We start from the raw sequence: 19,217 nt of genomic DNA, 5'->3' as shown, positions 1-19,217 counted from the left end.
AGGAGTCTGGTAGGCTGCGGTCCATGGGGTCGCGAAGTGTCGGACACTACTGAGCAACTTCACTTTCACTTTTCACTTTCATGCATTAGGGAAGAAAATGGCAACCCACTCCAGTGTTCTTGCCTGGAGAATCCCAGGGACGGTGGAGCCTGGTGGGCTGCCGTCTATGGGGTCGCACAGAGTCAGACATGACTGAAGTGACTTAGCAGCAGCAGTACATTCAGACTGCTACAACAAAAATACCATTAGACTGGCTGGTTTTAGCAATAGGGATGTTCTCTTCTCCAGAATCACAGTCCTAGAGGCTGGGAAGTCCAAGATCAAGGGCTTGGCAGGCTTGGTGTCTGATTTGCAGGTATCTTCTCCTTTACATGGCAGAACATGGAGTGAGAAGGCAAGCTCTCTCATGACTCTTCTTGAAAGGACACTAATCCCACCATGAGGGCACCATTCTCACGGCCCAAAGACCAAAAAGATAAACCCCTCTCCCCATCTATCTTCCCAAAGTCATCTCCAAATGCCAACCCTTTGATAAGTAGGGTTCCACTCTATGAGTTTTGGTGAGGATGCAAACATTTATTCCATAGCATACCCCACTTGGATTAAATGTCTGGGGTTGGGAGTCAGAAACTGAATGTTGAAAAGCCCTCCAACTGATCCCCGTGTGCAGCAATCTTTGGACCCCTTTCCCAGACTGTCAGGGGGCACTGCTCTCTAGAATCCCAAGTTGGCTTGAACAGTTAATGGATCAGTGCACACATCTTCAAAGGAGCTGACCACCTGGTGGAGAAAGGGCTGCACTGAACCTGGGAGGTATCCTTCCAACTGGAGTGCTGGCCAATGAATTCATCATAAGTTCAGAAGTATTTACTGTCCGTCAAAGCTTTGGCACTCGGCGGGAGGTGACTCTGACTGTCGGCCAGAGCCCAGAGGTGTAGGCAACAGCTGTCCACCAAACAAAACCACCCTGCAGTCTGCGAGGCAGAGTGGGTCTTTGCTGCCACAGGGAGCACATATATGACGAGGCATGTGCCTTCACACATTCTTCCCAGCCACCTGCCCTACTCCCATCCAGAAATTCCAAATTCTTCTTTCTTTTCCTGACTGTCACCATATGGCCCCTGCTAATGATTTATACATCATCCTCTTCATTAGCTGATGGGAAAGACACTCATGGTAGTTTCTTTTCATCAACTCTCATTCCTTGTAGGCTCCCAAATAATTTCGCAAAGTGTGGCCTTTTGGTTAAGTTGTTAATGAAGCCAGCTCTAATTAACATTAGGGGTGTCCTCCGTACACACTCCTAGAGAATGGCAAGATCTTAAAAAGCTCCATCGTCATTAAATTAGTAAATTATTATGGCAGCAGCCTATGTGTGCTCTAACTTTTGATTTAAAAATTATCGTAGTGGGTTGATATGTTGTGTTTATCTTCTGCTAATTGAATGCTACCTTGCATTTAATCACAGTAAATTGGCCTTCCCTCTAAATAGATCTAAGGGCTTTTAACACTCGTTAACTCTTAGTAGCTCTGAGAGTAATGGGGAAGAGCATGGGCGGGAGAAAGAAGCTCTGAAGAGGTGGGTGGGACTCAGTCTGACACCATCAGTGCCCCTGCTCTGGGCTCATTTCAGAGCTCTGAGTTACATTTCTTTTCAGATTTCAGAAATGTAGTCAAATGGTCAAGGTTTTGGTTCTGGGTTGGATGCACCCAGGGAATCCAGAAAAAATGTAGCTAGTGAATGAATGAAACAAGTATGAATCCTTCGAAATAAGGAAGTAAGCAAGAGGGTCCAGGGAGCTACTAGGCATCAGAGTTGTTCTTGTCAGTGTCTCGTCTGGGGCTCTGAGCCTGGAGAGCCCATGGTCGCTTAGGCAGTGACGGGGAGCCGCCGGGTAAGAGCTGGACAGTGGCCACTACATTGTGTGCAGGGGGAGATGGTCGATTACCCCTGGAAGTGGAAGTGGGATCACTGCATCTTCCCAGGGGAGTGGAGTCAAGATGAATGTTAGTCTTTGCTATGCCAAAAGAGATTTGACTTCAACCGTAATGCAGTCTCTGGTTGCCTTGGCTGACTCCCATCTTTCCCCATCGGCCGCCTTTGCTGTCACCGTGGCCATCCCTAACAGACCCCGTCCATTCCCTGGCCATTGCTCCTTGAGGTCTCCCCGGATGCAAGCTTTGTTCCCATCAGCTGCTATGAACTCTGCTCTTGTGTAACTCATGCAAGTTTGTCTTCTTATAGGAATGCTCACTTTTCCTTTGGGTTCTAGACACTAGCCAAAGATGGTGATATAACAGCCCTGTTTATTCAGTGCTTCTAGGAGGCCAGGCCTGTGCTGTAAGCCTTGCACCTAACTTCTAGTTTAGTTCTTGCTACACACCTATGAGTTGGTTGTTATTATCGCTGTAATTTGGCCAAGGTCATTCAGAGAATGAGCTGAACAGCTGAACTGAGGCTGGCTGATGTGTGATAACCTGCGTCGAGGACTATTTTATACTGACACTTTCTACTGAAGGATGTAATTCCCCCTGCTCTGAACCTATCCTCTCCCCCAATAGACAATTCTTTCTTCCTTAACATCATTATCACCATCATCAAATGCTTGCTGAGGGCCTTCTAAAAGAGGGGCAGGAGGCTATGCAACAGGGAGGTGCAAAAACCACTCAGCACCATCTTAGAGGTCAGGAGGCTGGTGGTCATCAGGCAGAGTGGGTGGAATATGATTATTTATTAAAAGTGTAAAAGCCACATTCTTTGACCTCACAATTCTACTTGTAGGAGTCTATCCTAAAGATATATTGAGAACTGCAGCCTGGATTTTATGTACAAAGATCACTGTGTGCTTAATCGCTTCAGTCATGTCTGACTCTGTGCAACCCCATTGACTGTAGCCCTCCAGGCTCTTCTGTCCATGGGACTCTTCAGGCAAGAATACTGGAGTGGGTTGCCATGCCCTCCTCCAGGGGATCTTCCTGACCCAAGGATCAAACCCAGGTCTCTTACATCTCCTGCACTGGGGTTCTTTACCACGAGCATCACCTGGGAATCTCACAAAGATCACTAGCTAAGCATTATTTACACTGTTGGAAAACTGGAAACCATCCAAATGTCTTACAAAGGAATAAAGGTTAAACCAGTATTTTCTAAACTTTCATGGAACATGAATCCCATGAAATGCTTGTTTTAAAAAAAAGAGTTCATTATTAATACATTTGGGAATTACTATTTGCTAAAACTCCTTCTTGAAGAATCAAAATCTACATTGAAATTCTTCAAAGACTTATAGAATCCTGAAGGAAAAAAAAATATGTTAACTTGATTTAATCTGTTACTAAGTCATTTTTTGACATTCCATAGAATGATGCCTTCTCAGGTGGTACAGTGGTAAAGAATCTCCCTGCCAATGCAGGAGATGCAAATTTGATCCCTGGGTCAGGAAGATCCCTGAAGAAGGAAATCACAACCAGTTCCAGTATTCTTGCTTGAAAAGTTCCATGGACAGCAGAGCCTAGTGGGCTAGAGTTCATGGAGTCAGACAGAGTTGGACACGACTGAGCACACACATGCACACATAGAATTACATTGAGGAAATACTAGGTATAATAAAATGGACTTGAATGTCCTTATGTTAAAATATTAGGCAGCTGTTCCCAACAATGTTTTCAAGAAATATTTAATGATATGGATTTGTACTCAAACCTGCAAAGTTAAAAATTAAGGTAGAAAGTTGTATGCAGTCTTATTTCAGTTTTTAGGAGAAATACATATATAATATCTATATATCTATAAAATCTATTATAGATATACGTATATATACATGTGTGTGTGTGTGTGTATATATATATATATATATATATATAGAGAGAGAGAGAGAGAGAGAGACAGAGAGAGACAGAGAGAGAGAGAGGAGAGAGATGTATAGAAGAAGAATGTTTTAAGGATCAGCCAAAATGCCAAGTGTGGTGTTTCCACATGGTAGATTTAGGAGTAACTTAATTTTTACCAATTTTCTATATTGTCCAAATTCTCTCCAATGAAAATGTTTAATAATGAGAAAAATCTCTGCCTTCAGAAACATACAGATAGCAATTCAAAGAAATGAACAGGCCTCTGTGCTAAGTGTTCTACTTGAGTTGACTCAGATCATACAAACATAAGGAGTTCAAAGGAGGGGGAGAGCTGAGGACACACTAATCAAGGTTTCAGCTGAGTCACGTTTCTTCACAAACAAGCCGAATTGTGCTACCTCTCATCCTGTTTATCGTCTTCACTATCCTACCTCTGTGCTCACACTCTTTTTTCCCTGCCTTCACTCTCCCACTTCTCTCATCTCGTCTCTAGTTCTATCCATGCTGAAAGACCTCGGAGAAAACACCAGTTTCTGGATAACCGATACCCACTCCCTTCTGTAGCACTGTTGTTGCTTTTTCATTTTACCTCTTACTATGGTTGCCGATGTCTGCCGCCTTATCTTCCTGCTCAACCTTAGAGCAGGATGTTCCCGGAGGACCTTAGAGCTCCCAGAGGGCAGGAACCATGTGTTACACATTGTCATAAACTTGAGGGCACAGAGCCTTCTTCAGAGGGTACTCAATGCAATCAATCTCACAAATTAATACACACTCAAATTTTGACAGAAGTGAGGTTTGAAGGAAGAGGAGGAGGAGGACCTTGAAATAGGAATCGGCAAGTTGGATGTGGGGAGTTGTGAGCACACACCTTGGGGGCGGCCAGTGGTGTTCCTCAGGGAGTAGAGGGCGATAATGTTGGAGATGAGGAATAGAGGACAGGTTTGTTTTTTTTTTTTTCATGAAGGGTCTTGAGGGGGCCACAGATGTGGACCCTTCTATAACAAGACATCTCACACTCCGAATCCTGCAGTCTTTCCTGGAAATGGAGAGGTTCAAGCCCCTCCCATGCAAATCGTGACTCAGTGGGTGGGAGAAGGGCTGAGCAGCTGTGTCAGTGATTGTGATCACAGGAGACCCTTCCATTGGGGTCTGGGGCCACACGCGGGGAAGTGTGGCTCTATTTATTGGCAATGGGAGGAAGAGGGGATTCTACAGAGGACAATGTCCTCAGAGGAAGGGCAGAGGGGATTCCAACAGGGAGAGACGGGCCAGGCAGTCAGCAAAAGACTAGTGCTGTACCACAGCAGGAGTGAGCCCGAAAGTGCAAACACTCCCTGGATTTCTCTGGCTCTTGTTCTTGTTCAGCCGCTCAGTCCTGTCCGACTCTTTGTGACCCCATGGACTGCAGCACACCAGGCCTCCCTGTCCATCACCAACTCCTGGAACTTGCTCAAACTCATGTCCATCGAGTCGGTGAAGCCATCCAACCATCTCATCCTCTGTCACCCCCTTCGCCTTCTGCTTTCGGTCTTTCCCAGCATCAGGGTCTTTTCTAATGAGTTGGTTCTGCTCACTCCGGGTCTGCTTCTCCCTAATCCTCTCTGGTGCTGGAGGACTAGTCTCTAAATCAGGCACTGTGTTTAGATACAAGGTGGGGGGACTCCCAGATGTTTCGGCTTCATTCCTTGAACCGGCAGGTCTATCCTCTTAGGAGAGAAATTTGGTCATGTTGAGTTCTTTTTCTCCCTTAACCTTTGTTTTGAGATGTTTTGTCAACTCAGTGATGCTGGGGGAGATTTTTTCTTTTTAACTGAAAGTAAAATATCAGATGACCCTCTGAGGTAAATGTCCCCATTTTAGTTCCTGCAGAATTCTTACCATTGGTTTTCCCAAGACAGCTGTATAAGACTCCCTGGACTCATCTGTGCACTTGGGACCTGCACAGACAGGACAAGACCTGGGTGGACAGGGCTTCTCAAGCTTTTTCCAGAAAGTAAGTCAGGTGCAAAAAGGAAAGGGAAGCCGTTGGAGAAACATATCAGGCAGCAGGATAATTTGCTCTCGGTGAAGGTACTTGGGAATGTGACTAGAAGAACATCGTTGGTCCTGAAAAGAGCAACTCAGGGAATCTATTTGTAGGGGTTAGAAAGAGAGGCATTCAAATCATTGAAATTCAAAAAGTATCTAAGGCATCCCTGCCCTACAGAAGGGGTTTCTGGTTATTATTATTATTGAATATTTATATTTATCTGCATTAAGGATTGGGTTAACCTTTGCAATCTTCACAATAACTCTTTGGTTTAGGGAATATTATTATTTTCCCCACTGTGCAGACCAGGAAGTGGGGGTCAAGTTAGTTAGACCTGCCCCAGTGCCTACAGCTAGGATTCCTTGAGTGGAGATCAGAGGTGTGGGGTGGTGGGTCGAAAGGGGGAAGAAATTAAGGAACCCTTTAACCAGTATTCAAAGATCTGCGGACACTGATTTCCATTTGGATCTATAATGAGGGCCTTATCCAAAAGGACTGGTCAGAGGTCAGATTTGCTCATCGTATGCACACCTGAATGGGGGTCACAAAGAAAAGGCCATAAGGTACAACCAAATGAGGGAAAGGTCCTTATAAATGAGTTGAGATGCCTCAAGAATTTTATCCAGTACAAGCTACTTGCCTCAAACTTACCTACTTGTGTAAAGGAAGTGTCCTAACTTTTCATCACGTTGGGAAATGCCAGATTGAGCCTGCCCAGAAGCAAGAGAACAGGGCAAGCTCGAAACTGCAGCAGTGTGGCCCCAGAGGGCAGAGTCCTCAGCCTTTAGGACTGAGGTTTTTCAGCCCTGTCTCTCATTTCTGAAGGCCCTTGCCTTCCACTTTCCCTGAGATACACCTTATGGAGGAATGGGTGTAGGGGAATGCATTGGGGGTTCAGGAGAGGAGAAGAAAAGCCCTCTCCTTCCAGGATCCTGGCCAAGTGCCCTCACTTGCCCTCTCAGGCTGATGTTTGGTTTCTTGAACTCCTGATTTCCTATCAACAGTATCCCTCTTTCCCTTATTTATCAAAAACCTGGTTAAATAAACTCCAGGCGCAGTGAAAGACACATTATAGGGATGGATGAAAGATACAGTTCTTGCCTCCCAAACAGCTCCAAGCCAAGGGAGAAATCAAGCAAATACGTAGCGGCAGGCAGCACCAAAACAGTGTGATGCTAGGGTTCTGCAGGGACTCAGGAGGGAGCAGCCAGCCATGTGCAGGGGAGCTCGGACTCACAGGATGCCTTGGCTGGACATGGAATGACAGAGAATAAAAGTGACACAAAGCACGCTTTCTGCAGAAGGAACGGCACCTGCAGAGGTGAGGAGGTTCAGGGGAGCAGATGTGTTTGAGAATAGCGAGACTGAGACTCATCTGACTTTTAAAAATATTTTTCATATGTAGAACCCTGGTTTGTTATCTTGGACATACCAGCTATCTAACACATATCTAACACTTCTAATGCTATTGCTATGGGGCAGACATTCAGCCAGCTGACCAGAGGCCCTGAACGTCATTTGGAGATCGACCGTTTTGACCCTACTCCGTTGTTTAGTGTGTGTGTGTGTATGTGTGTGTGTGTGTGTGTGTGTGTGTGTGTGTGTGTGTAGAGAAAAGTAAGGGTCATTGAATGTTTTTCTATGGGTTTCATGATTGCATTGCGGAGTTTCATGATTATATTTGCCTGCTGGAAAGCTCAGCCTTCAAAGCCAAGAATGACTTCAAGAGCAAGACTGGCACAGGAAGGCAGGTTGAGAGGCTACACCGACTCTTCAGAAAAGGGCGATGAGAGCTGAGAGGCAGAGGGCAGGGAGAGGGGCCGGCGGATCTGAGGGCACTCTACGACCCTGAGTTCACCTGACTGTGTGGCTGACTGGACAGGGAGTGAAGGAGCCAAGTCAAGGACGACTCTCCGGTCCTTCGCAAGTTGGGGCTCCCGTGACCTGAGCTGTGGAGGACAAAGTGTCCTGTTCTTGAGAGAACCTTGCCTTGGGTGACCCGTGCCCTGTGTGCACAGCTCTCCTGCCCGCAATGCTGTGTTTACACCTAAGAGCTCTTTGACACTCTCCACGCCCTGGGTTTCAGCAAGACCACCCATGGGCGCGCTGGGCAAGCAGGCCGGGAGGCTGGGTTCCCAGGACGCAGAAGCCCCAGCAGCCGCATGTTTACGGTCTGGCCTGCCCGGGGCTGCATCTGAGGGGCCGCCTCTGTCTGCCCTGTGCCCCCACGGCACCCAGACGGACATCCTCTCCTGGTTACACCAGCCTTCCCCTCAGAGCGGGCGGGGGTCACCCCTTGCCTTCCCCTCAGAGCGGGCGGGGGTCACCACCAGGCTTTCCCCTCAGAGCAGGTGGGGGTCACCACCACCTCCCTCTCAGAGCGGGCGAGGGTCACCCCCTGCCTCTCCCTCAGAGCAGGTGGGGGTCACCAACAGGCTTCTCCTGAGAGTGGGCGGGGGTCACCATCACCTCCCCCTCAGAGCAGGCGGGGGTCACCCCCTTTCTTCCCCCTCAGAGCAGGTGGGGTCACCCCCAGCCTTCCCTTCAGAGTGCTGGGGGGTCACCCCCTTTCTTCCCCTTCAGAGTGGGTGGGGGTCACTCCCTGCCTCCCCCTCAGAGAGGGCAGGGTCACCCCCCCCCGCCTTCTCCTCAGAGTGGCGGGGTCCCCCCAGCCTTCCCCTCAGAGTGGCGGGGTCCCCCCTTTCTTTCCCCTCAGAGCGGGTGGGGTCACCCCCAGCCTTCCCGTCAGAGCAGGTGGGGGTCACCCCCTTTCTTCCCCCTCAGAGCAGGTGGGGGTCACCCCCTTTCTTCCCCCCCAGAGCAGGTGGGGGTCACCCCCTTTCTTCCCCCTCAGAGTGGGCGGGGTCACCCCCAGCCTTCCCCTCAGAGTGGTGGGGACCCCCCTTTCTTCCCCCTCAGAGCGGGCGGGGTCACCCCCAGCCTTCCCCTTAGAGTGGCAGGGTCCCCCCCTTTCTTCCCCCTCAGAGCGGGCGGGGTCACCCCCAGCCTTCCCCTCAGAGCGGCGGGGTCCCCACCTTTCTTCCCCCTCAGAGCGGGCGGGTCACCCCCAGCCTTCCCCTCAGAGCGGCGGGGTCCCCACCTTTCTTCCCCCTCAGAGTGGGCGGGGTCACCCCCAGCCTTCCCCTCAGAGCAGGTGGGGGTCACCCCCTTTCTTCCCCCTCAGAGCGGCGGGGTCACCCCCAGCCTTCCTCTCAGAGTGGTGAGGTCCCCCTTTTCTTCCCCTTCAGAGTGGGTGGGGTCACCCCCAGCCTTCCCCTCAGAATGGCGGGGACCCCCCTTTCTTCCCCCTCAGAGTGGGCAGGGTCACCCCAGCCTTCCCCTCAGAATGGCGGGGACCCCCCTTTCGTCCCCCTCAGCAGGCAGGGTCACCCCAGCCTTCCCCTCAGAGCGGCGGGATCCCCCTCTTTCTTCCCCCTCAGAGCGGGCGGGGGTACGGGGAGGAGCGAGGGTGAGAGTGAGGGTGATTCTGCGCCTCAAATGATGACCTGCCCTGAGTCATCTGGCCGCTGCCTTCCCGAGTGGACGCTGAGAGCCCACTTGAGGATGGAGGCCAGTTGACTGTGACTGCTCACCGCCCTCCCTCTGAGAGAGCATGACCGATGGTCCGGAGAGCGCGGCTCCACGGGGCCCTGGTGAAGCGGCCTGAGGCCTCGTCTTCACGGGGGAAGCCTGGGGCCCTGGGCTCGGCCGGGCACGCAGGGGCCCCGAGCAGACGGCGTGCCCGCAGCCGGGGATGGGCCGTGGGAAGGAGGGCGGGCGCTTTATTCTTGGAGCCCTGTGGGGAGAGGGGTCAGAGACGCAGGCGAGTGGAAGCCCCGGGAGATGTGTCTGCCTGTGGCTGGTTGTAGAGAGCTTGGAGAAAAGCTAAGTCCGATTCCTTCCTTCCACAGGGGTCACAAGTGACGAATCAAGGAGGCTCGGACACAGACCCAGGCTTCCTGACTCCTGCGCGCTTAGACTCCAAGGACTGTGCCTCCTACCCAGACGCAGGAAGTGGAGAGATGGGCACAAATCTGGGTGATTCTTTTCAGAGTCAGTGTCCAACCCAAGCAACAGCCTTGCGATGCCTGGAAGAAAATTATTTTCCTTTAATATCTGACTTGTAGTCCTCTGCCTTCTGGACCTAGTTTCTCTGCTGGGAATCATTCAGAGGATATTCATAATCAGAGGACCAAGCAAAACAGTGTGACAGGTGAGGCTTTTGCCTCAGCCATTCATATTAATATATATATGAATATATATTATATAATGTGTGCATATTATATACATTTTTATGTTATATAACATATATAGTATTATACATATTTATAACATATATTAATGTATAATTATGTATATTATATATAATATATTAATTATATATTATATAATTGATATATAGTATATAAATATACTTAGTTTCTCCTCACCAGGAGGAATTTCCCTGTCAAATGTCAGGGTCCCAAACAGGTTAGGACCTCTCCACATCGTTCCACCTCTGTGAACCACATTCATATCAGCATTTACCTTTCAGGGGTTCCTTTCCTCAGAGGTAATTGTCACTGTGGAAAGAAAGTGATTACTGATATCTTCCAAGATGTTCATAATGAAAAATGATACCTTAATGCAATAACTGTCAAACATTTTAAAACTAAAAGTTTTTTTTTCAAAGACCAAAATGTGAAAAGCAACAGAAGAATAATAGTGAAATATTAAATGTATACCCCAAACTCCAAGTCCAAATTTTTAAGTTGAAAGTTATGAGCTTTTCCTAAACTACGTTGTGCATATTTATGTGTATAAATATACAGTTTGAACACATTTAGAACTAGTCCAAAACTTGCTGCTGAAAGAACAAAGAAGTACTGTCTTTTGCTATTGACTTTCTCTCTTAATGAAGTATCCAAATGTTTCAACTTCAGGTCATATAAGCCTATATTATCTTTTTAGTGACCTCCTACATTTCATTGTATGGAAGCAGGATAATTTAGGAGGATGGATGTTTAGAATGTTTCCAGTTTTTTCCACTCTTACAAATTATTTTTGACATTTCAAAGGTAACGCATCTTTTCTATAAATGCTCTTGCACGAAGCTCCTAAACTTCTCAGAGGGAAAAAAAAGAAAAAGTGCATCTGGTTAAAGCTGATGAGACTGGTAGCCTAGAGGGGTTGGTGAGCCTTGTCCCCTCTGATGGGTCCTGGGAAATGTTCAAGGGAACCTCGAGGGGTCCTGGGAATTCAGTTTGAAAAGTTTGCTGTAATTATTTACTTTGGCAATGGTACTTATTTACATTTAAAAATAAGTTTTCTAAAGAATGAATTGCTAATGGTAGAATAGGAGGCAATACATCAAGCTATTGCTGCAGATGACTTTGAGTGATGGAGCCTTTCCTTATGTTTTTCTTCAATCAAATTATCCACTAGACAGATTGGCCCAGATAATTCTCCAATTCCCAATTCCAAACTACATTAGGGACACTCAATTCACCAGTGGGGGACCAAATGAAAAGAACCTCAAGCTGGAAATTGGGACTTCAGGGTTCATATATTTGCCTCTTCATGCTTTTATTTCAAGCCTCTGTTTGAAGGTGTGTGAAATGGCCAGAAGATCCTTGCCGCTCTACTGCTTATTGTAGCAAATATAGATGAACTTCTTGGTATTCTAGCCCCTGGTATATAGTTATAAAATAAGGGGATTCTAATTTTCGTTTTTTTATCATTTGAGTAACAAGAATTTAAGAGAGAAAGTTAATTTGGAGACAAAAAGATGCTGAATTATACTTTATATAAAGTATATATATAAAGATATATATATACATATATATATATATCAAGTTCTTAGGAGGATGTTTAGGCATAGTTCTTAGATTCATGAGCAAGCTTGTAGTTGGAGCAACAGAATTTGGAATCATAGTGCAGTCAAAACATAAATTAATAAATGAATGAAGAGAGCAAGAGACAAACATCAAATCAAAATAATCACTATTTTCCTTGAGCATACAAAAACTTTTGCTATTTGATTCATTGTTTTTCCCTAAAACCTCCTCTACCCTCTCCTGGGTGGCTTGATTCCCCTGAAGTCAAAAGCATGGAGGGGAGGGGAACTTGCCTTGTTTCCTGAGGCTCAGACTCCTAGCCCTACTGTTGTGTTGACTGAATCCTTGGACCTGAATCTTCCTTTGATTAACTTTCTGGGTGACTTGGTTCCTCTAGTCCTAGAGGCTGCTTTGCTGTTGTCTGTCTCCCTACATTTGAGTTTCTTCAAGAGTGGTCTTCAAACCATCACGTGTGAATCATCTAAAGAGCCTGTGCAAGTGAACCAGTTTGCTGTTCACCTTAAACTAACATAACATAATAAATTAACCATAGTCCAATGTAAAATAAAAATAAAAAAAAAGAACATGTTATAAATATCCTGTTCTAGATTGCATGACTCAAAAACTGTAGATGATGACAGGGAATCTCCATGTATAGTTAGCACATCATGTAATTCTTACACACATTAAGAATGGCTATCCTCTACAATTAGGGATGGAAACCCTTGTCTATTTCTCAAACCCTAGACTTTTAATCATCCCCTTGTTGACTTTCCGTCTACCTGTCTGCGTATTTAGATCTCCATGTACAGCCCGATGCTTGCTGGCTGTTGCCATAGTTTCTGTGTACACATCGCTGTCCACTGCACTCGACTTCCTGCTGAGATCGTAGCTGAATGTACCCTCTCACCTGAGACCAGTTGCACTGCAGGTACCTGGTTCTTTTAGCTGCTAACCTTGTTCAATTCACCTGTCTCCAAACCTGCTGCTGTGGGACTTAAAAAAAAAAAAAAGACACATAATGCTACAGTCGATATGTGTTAAGTGACTACTGGGTGTCATTATCTCATGTAACCATCCCACCACACTAAATAGATACTATTATTTTGCTGCATTTGAACGTATCCTCAGAAGAATTAGTATGACTGCAGATTTGCTCCAAGATGTAACATGGTCATTTCTTTCTTGCCATATTCCCCTGGTCCCATCTGAATCTCATCTATTTCTTCTTATCCAGAAATTCAGCTTAAAATTGAGTTGTGACTAGTTCAATAAAAATGCTTTTGAAAGGTTTTTTTTGTTTGTTTGTTTGTTTTTTTGTAGATAGATAACCAGTGCTGGTCTGGGGAAGAGGCTGGTGTCTGTGAAATCTGAAATGAGTTATGGACAATGATGTGTCCATGTCAGGAGGTGGAGCAAACCCAAGCAAACAGGTCAGGAGGCAGGCAATAGGCAATGGGAAAGTGTCTTGGGTTGTAGGGCTTTGAGCCCTGCCCCAGAATTCAGGAAGCCATTCCTATGGATAGAAATAGAGGTCACAGACAGTGCAGATTCTCATTTTCAGAGGAATTGAGTTAGCCAAATGTTACTCTGGATAAGAGCTTGCACCCTGGACTATAGCTACCAGAATGGTAGTTCATGGTTATGGAGCTTCAGAAATAAGCTTAAGTGATCAAACTTTAGGTTCAACGATAGAGTCAAACTGGCACCAAGGCTTACTGAATGGGGAACCATGGCGTAAGGGTCTGGAGTTCCTGAAATCTCTACAAAAATCAGCATCTGAAGGGTTGTGGGGTGGGGGTGGAGGGTGGTTGATAGCAGCCTCAGCTATGGGGGCGAGCATGAATATGGCTTCAAAGACCAGGACCCAGGAAGCCTAACTCAGGAGCTTTGCGGTTGCAGCCAAAAAGGATCCTTTGTGTTTTGGAAAAACCCACAGCAATTTCTTGACTTGCTCAGATTTAAAACCAAAATCAATTTGTATTAGATTAGCTGTATGTCAATGTAGGCCAGGCTTTCAGGCTCCACCAGTTTTAGGTAAATTGAATTGGCAATTCAGTATCCTTTTCAGGTCTGAGGGTCATGCAGCTGACTCCAGGAAAAACAAAAAACACAAACAGAAAAACACACAGATTAGACAAGCAGGCAGTGTGGAGCCAGGGGGCTGTGGCTTCAGAGGTTCAGACTGGTGACTCCTCCAGGGGCAGTCTCCAGAGGCCATTCTGTCCAGCCATGTGCTTCCAGAAAAGACAGGCTCAGAGAGGTCCAGGCAACTGAGTTTAAACTGTGTTTACAGTTTTCACAGGAAGAGTGCTGCACCTGGATGCTGATTCGGAAACTTCTTAATATAATAACTACTGTCAACCCTTCCCAAGCACTTTCTCTTGTGCAGTCGAGTTCTGTGCTCCGTTACAGACGCTGCTTCATGCAAACTCTGTGCATGAAGTGACCAGTGTCACAGAAGAGGAAAGCAAGGTCCGCGAGGATGACCTTAGAACTCAAGGTTACCCCGCTGGTAAGAGGTGAAGCAGAATTTGAGAGCAGCGTTTTTAAGGCCAACTGTTTATCCCCCTTACAGTGAAATTTGGAGATGGAAGTCTGATCTCCTGTTGTATCCTTTGTAGAGACTCTTTTTTTCTTCTTTCCCTAAATCTACCTTTTCTTTTCTCATCCCATTATTGCAGAAATCTGGGTGGCTTTCTATTTGGTTGGTTTTCTTTCTTTCTTTCTTTTTCCAGGAAATAGTATATTTTACACAGTGTAAGATAATTTTAACTATGACAAGTAAGTATATCCTAAACAGAATCTCTCTCTTAAATCATTGCTGTATCGCAACCCTAAACACAGAGAAAACCAACTGAGCTAACTGGAGGTCTTTGAGCAGAAATTCCCATATAGTAATAAGAGCATGGGTACATAATCCAGGGTCTCTCTGGTTTCTTTTAGACCATCTCAAATGCATGGGGAGGCAGGAAAACAGCCTCCAGGGAATGCAGGGCCCTGTCTACCTCACGCACAATTGACTGTGGGCCCATCACCCATCTACAGGGACATCTTTGCCTCTCTCATCAATTATTATTTCTCAGGCACCCACTGGGTGCTCAGCATATCAGAGAAAAAGACGAATTGACTCTGCTGTCAACCATCACCCTGCAAAGAGCCAAATTATTTTGATGTTCTTCAAACATATTATAATTAAAAAATTACATGCTGGGAGAAAAATTATAAGCATTTAATCAGAAGAGAGGGTCAAGCTGATGTAATTAGGGAGGGGAGATGTGCTGGCTTTTATCAACAGAGCCAATTTCATCACTTTCCTGGTGAAAGCAATTGGATTTGAGGCTAAGATGTTTCCATCAAGTTATTTTTGAATTGAGGAAATATAATTTCATTGTGTTTGTTCAGGAGTGTCTTTGACCTCAGTGCTACTCTCTAAGGCCAGTCTCCTTTAACTATCCACTGACATGGCCATAGCTTGCTTCTCACGGTGGATCTCAGGCCTATTGTGGCCTAATACATAAATGCATTTAAAAAAACAGCTAGCCCTAGCAAAAAATATCAACTGACGGATAGGAGAAAGCTCCCAGATGGCAACCACTGAAGTATTTGCCAGAAAGGGAATCTGTTGGTAAGCTAAAGTGCTTTTAAGAGAGTTGAATCATTCACCGAATCAGAAAATTGCCTAGGTCTTAAAGAGAAAGACCGTGGAAAACCAAAAACAAGCAAGCAAACCAAAAACCACACACACACACAAAATTGAAAAAAAGAAGCAAATGTGAATTTCCCTGCCACCCTCTTTAACATATCTCAGGCTGGCTATATGGCTACCGCTTTCTTTTCTCTGGCTCAAGCCAAATTCCCCTTCCACAAGTCACTGAGATGGAGAGAAACGTAGTTTTCTATTCTCCTTGGTGGAGGAAGTCCAGCTCTTCTCTCTAAACAAGGAAGGCTGAGTAGGAGTGGGAGGTTACATTCTAACTACCCTGGCAGGAAGAGGTGCCTTTCGGCCCCCTATCAGGACTAGGTAGCTGCTGGGGAGGAAGATACCTTGGAATGGGAGCTTGAGAGACTTGAGTTCTGCTCATCGACAATTGTCCTCATTCCTAAAATTTGGAAATATATGTAATAGTAATTCTTCAGTAATGACACTGATCCCTCTTGGTTTTGTAATGCTTCATGATGTCAAGAACTCTTTCTTCTCTACTGTCTTATTTGAACCTTATCAAAATTGTGTGAAGTGGTTAGGCACACACTATTGTGTGTGTATGTATGTATGTGTGTGTGTGTGTGTGTATAGGTATGTATGTGTATGTATATACACACACACACACACACACATATACATATACATATATATGTATACATATACATATATATGTATGTATGTGTGTATGTGTGTATACACACACATATACATATATATGTATACATATATACATATATATGTGTGTATATGTATATACACATATGTTCTAACTTTTAAAAAATTGGAAAGTGATAGGTATTACTTATTACTATGTAAGAGGTGGGAAAAAAGGAGGCTTGGGGTAGTAAGTGATTTGCTGATAGTCACACCAGCAGATGGGAAGAGCTAAAGCACAAATCACACCCAACTGCTCTTTTCAAAACCCTGAAGTATTTTTAGAGGATAATACCTGCCTTAAATTACCCTTGTGAGACTCAAATAAAATAATGCTTTTGAAAATGCTTTGAAGAATGAAAACTCGCCATGTAGTTTAAAGTTTCTACAGTTTCTGATGGGTATGTGAACGTTCTATTTCCCAAGTACGTGGGTTCAGCGGGAACCAGTGGCATAAATTCATAGCTCCAGCAGGCATCCTGTTCTCTTTCCTGAAAGCAAATACTAAGGACAAGGCCTCATCCAAGATGAATGCAGAGAGAGAAAAATACAATAAAAATGACAAATAGATATTGGGCAAAGACATAAAGTAAACATGGCAAGAAAGCAAATTGCTCCTGCCCTCCTTTTAAAGTAGATGAAATGCCAAATGGCCACCAAGATGGAGAGGCTGGAAGGATGAAGATAGTTACCAGAGATGAGGATGGAGTCTCTGACAGCAATCCAGATCTGCACGGCTAGTAAACGCAACACTTAGAGATGATGAGATGGAAGTGTTGACAGCTGAAGGCAGCCTCTCCAAGGCATACATTTCACAGCACAGAGAGGCTTGACCCCAGAATAAACATCAGAGGAACACAGGTAGCCCAGGTATCTGGCTGTTGGTGTATAGGTGTCTTTAAGGTGTGTATGTATGAGTTACCGCTTGACCCATTAATTCATCCATCCAGCTATTCCTATCTCTTCATTCATTCATCATTGCCTTCTGTCCTGGGCATTGGTCCTGGGGCCACAAAGGTGAAAGACAGAGGTCCCTGTCCTCTGGAAGCTCATAGAGTAGTGATGGTGAAAAAGAAGTAAACAAGTGATCAATCCACTTTCAGGTGCTATCGGACAGAGAAGGGCCAGATGTAATTGAAGCTCAGATGAAGGTCACCAAAGCCAGGCTTGAGGAGAGCAGGGCAGAAGAGAGGAAAGGGATGGAGGAAGAAAAAGCCCCCATGAGGAGCACAGATTATATATCGTTTACTTGTAGCATCTAGGAGTTGCTTTCTGAATCACGCCAACTAGGACCCAAGAATACAAATGGGGAAGTTTCTCCAACTCAGATTATACTGACGGCCTTTCAGTTCAATTTAGTTCAGTCACTCTGTCATGTCCAACTCTTTGCGACCCCATGGACTGCAGCATGCCAGGCCTCCGTGTCCATTACTAACTCCTGGAGTTTATTCAAACTCATGTCCATTGAGTCGGTGTTGCCATCCAACCACCTCATCCTCTGTCATCCCCTTCTCCTCCCACCTTCAATCTTTCCCAGCTTCAGGGTCTTTTCAAATAAGTCAGTTCTTTGCATCAGGTGGTCAAAACATTGGAGTTTCAGCTTCAGCATCAGTTCTTCCAATGAACACTCAGGACTGATCTCCTTTAGGATGGACTGGTTGGATCTCCTTGCAGTCCCAGGGACTCTCAAGAGTCTTCTCCAATACCACAGTTCAAAAGCATCAATTCTTCAGTGCTTAGCTTTCTTTATAGTCCAACTCTCACATCCATACATGACTACTGGAAAAACCATAGCTTGCACTAGACAGGCCTTTGTTGGCAAAGTAATGTCTCTGCTTTTTAATATGCTATCTAGGTTGGTCATAACTTTTCTTCCAAGGAGCAAGCATCTTTTAATTTCATGGCTGCAGTCACCATCAGTAGTGATTTTGGAGTCCCCCAAAATAAATCCTGTCACTCTTTCCACTGTTTCCCCATCTATTTGCCATGAAGTGTTGTGACCAGATGCCATGATCTTAGTTTTCTGAATGTTGAGTTTTAAGCCAACACTTTCACTCTCCTCTTTCAGTTTCACCAAGAGGCTCTTTAGTTCTTCTTCGCTTTCTGCCATAAGGGTGGTGTCATCTGCATATCTGAGGTTATTGGTATATCTCCCAGCAATCTTGATTCTAGCTTGTGCTTCATCCAGACTGGCATTGCGTATAATGTACTCTGCATATAAATTAAATAAGCAGGGTGACAATACACAGCCTTGACGTACTCCTTTCCTGATTTGGAACCAGCCTGTTGTTCCATGTCCAGTTCTAACTGTTGCTTCCTGACCCGCAGGAGGCAGGTCAGATAGTCTGGTATTTCCATCTCTTGAAGAATTTTCCAGTTTTTTGTGATTCGCACAAAGGCTTTGGCATAGTCAATAAAGCAGAAGTAGATGTTTTTCTGGAACTCTCTCCTTTTTGATGATCCAATAGATGTTGGTAATTTGCTCTCTGGTTCTTCTGCCTTTTCTAAATCAAGCTAGGACATCTGGAAGTTCACTGTTCATGTATTGTTGAAGCCTGACTTGGAGAATTTTGAGCATCATTTTGATAGTGTGTGAGATGAGTACAATTGTGTGGTAGTTTGAGCATTCTTTGGCATTGCCTTTCTTTGGGGTTGGAATGAAAGCTGACCTTTTCCAGTCCTGCTGAGTTTTCCAAATTTGCTGGCATATTGAGTGCAGCACTTTCACAGCATCATCTTTTAGGCTTTGAAATAGCTCAATTGGAATTCCACCACCTACACTAGCTTTGTTCGCAGTAATGCTTCCTAAGGCCCACTTGACTTCACATTCCAGGCTGTCTGGCTCTAGGTGAGTGATCACACCATCGTGATTATCTGGGTCATGAAGATCGTTTTTGTACAGTTCTTCTGTGTATTCTTGCCACCTCTTCTTAATATCTTCTGCTTCTGTTAGGTCCATACCATTTCTGTCATTTATTGAGCCCATATTTGCTTGAAATATTCCCTTGGTATCTCTAATTTTCTTGAAGAGATCTCTAGTCTTTTCCATTCTATTGTTTTCCTCTATTTCTTTTCATTGATCACTGAGGAAGGCATTCTTATCTCTCCTTGCTATGCTTTGGAACTCTGCTTTAAATGGATATACTTTCCTTTTTTC

The sequence above is a fragment of the Muntiacus reevesi genome, chromosome 5, assembly GCF_963930625.1.
Source record: "Muntiacus reevesi chromosome 5, mMunRee1.1, whole genome shotgun sequence".
Lineage (NCBI taxonomy): Eukaryota > Metazoa > Chordata > Mammalia > Artiodactyla > Cervidae > Muntiacus > Muntiacus reevesi.
The sequence above is the reverse complement of the archived record's forward strand: the minus strand, read 5'-3'. Positions refer to the sequence as shown.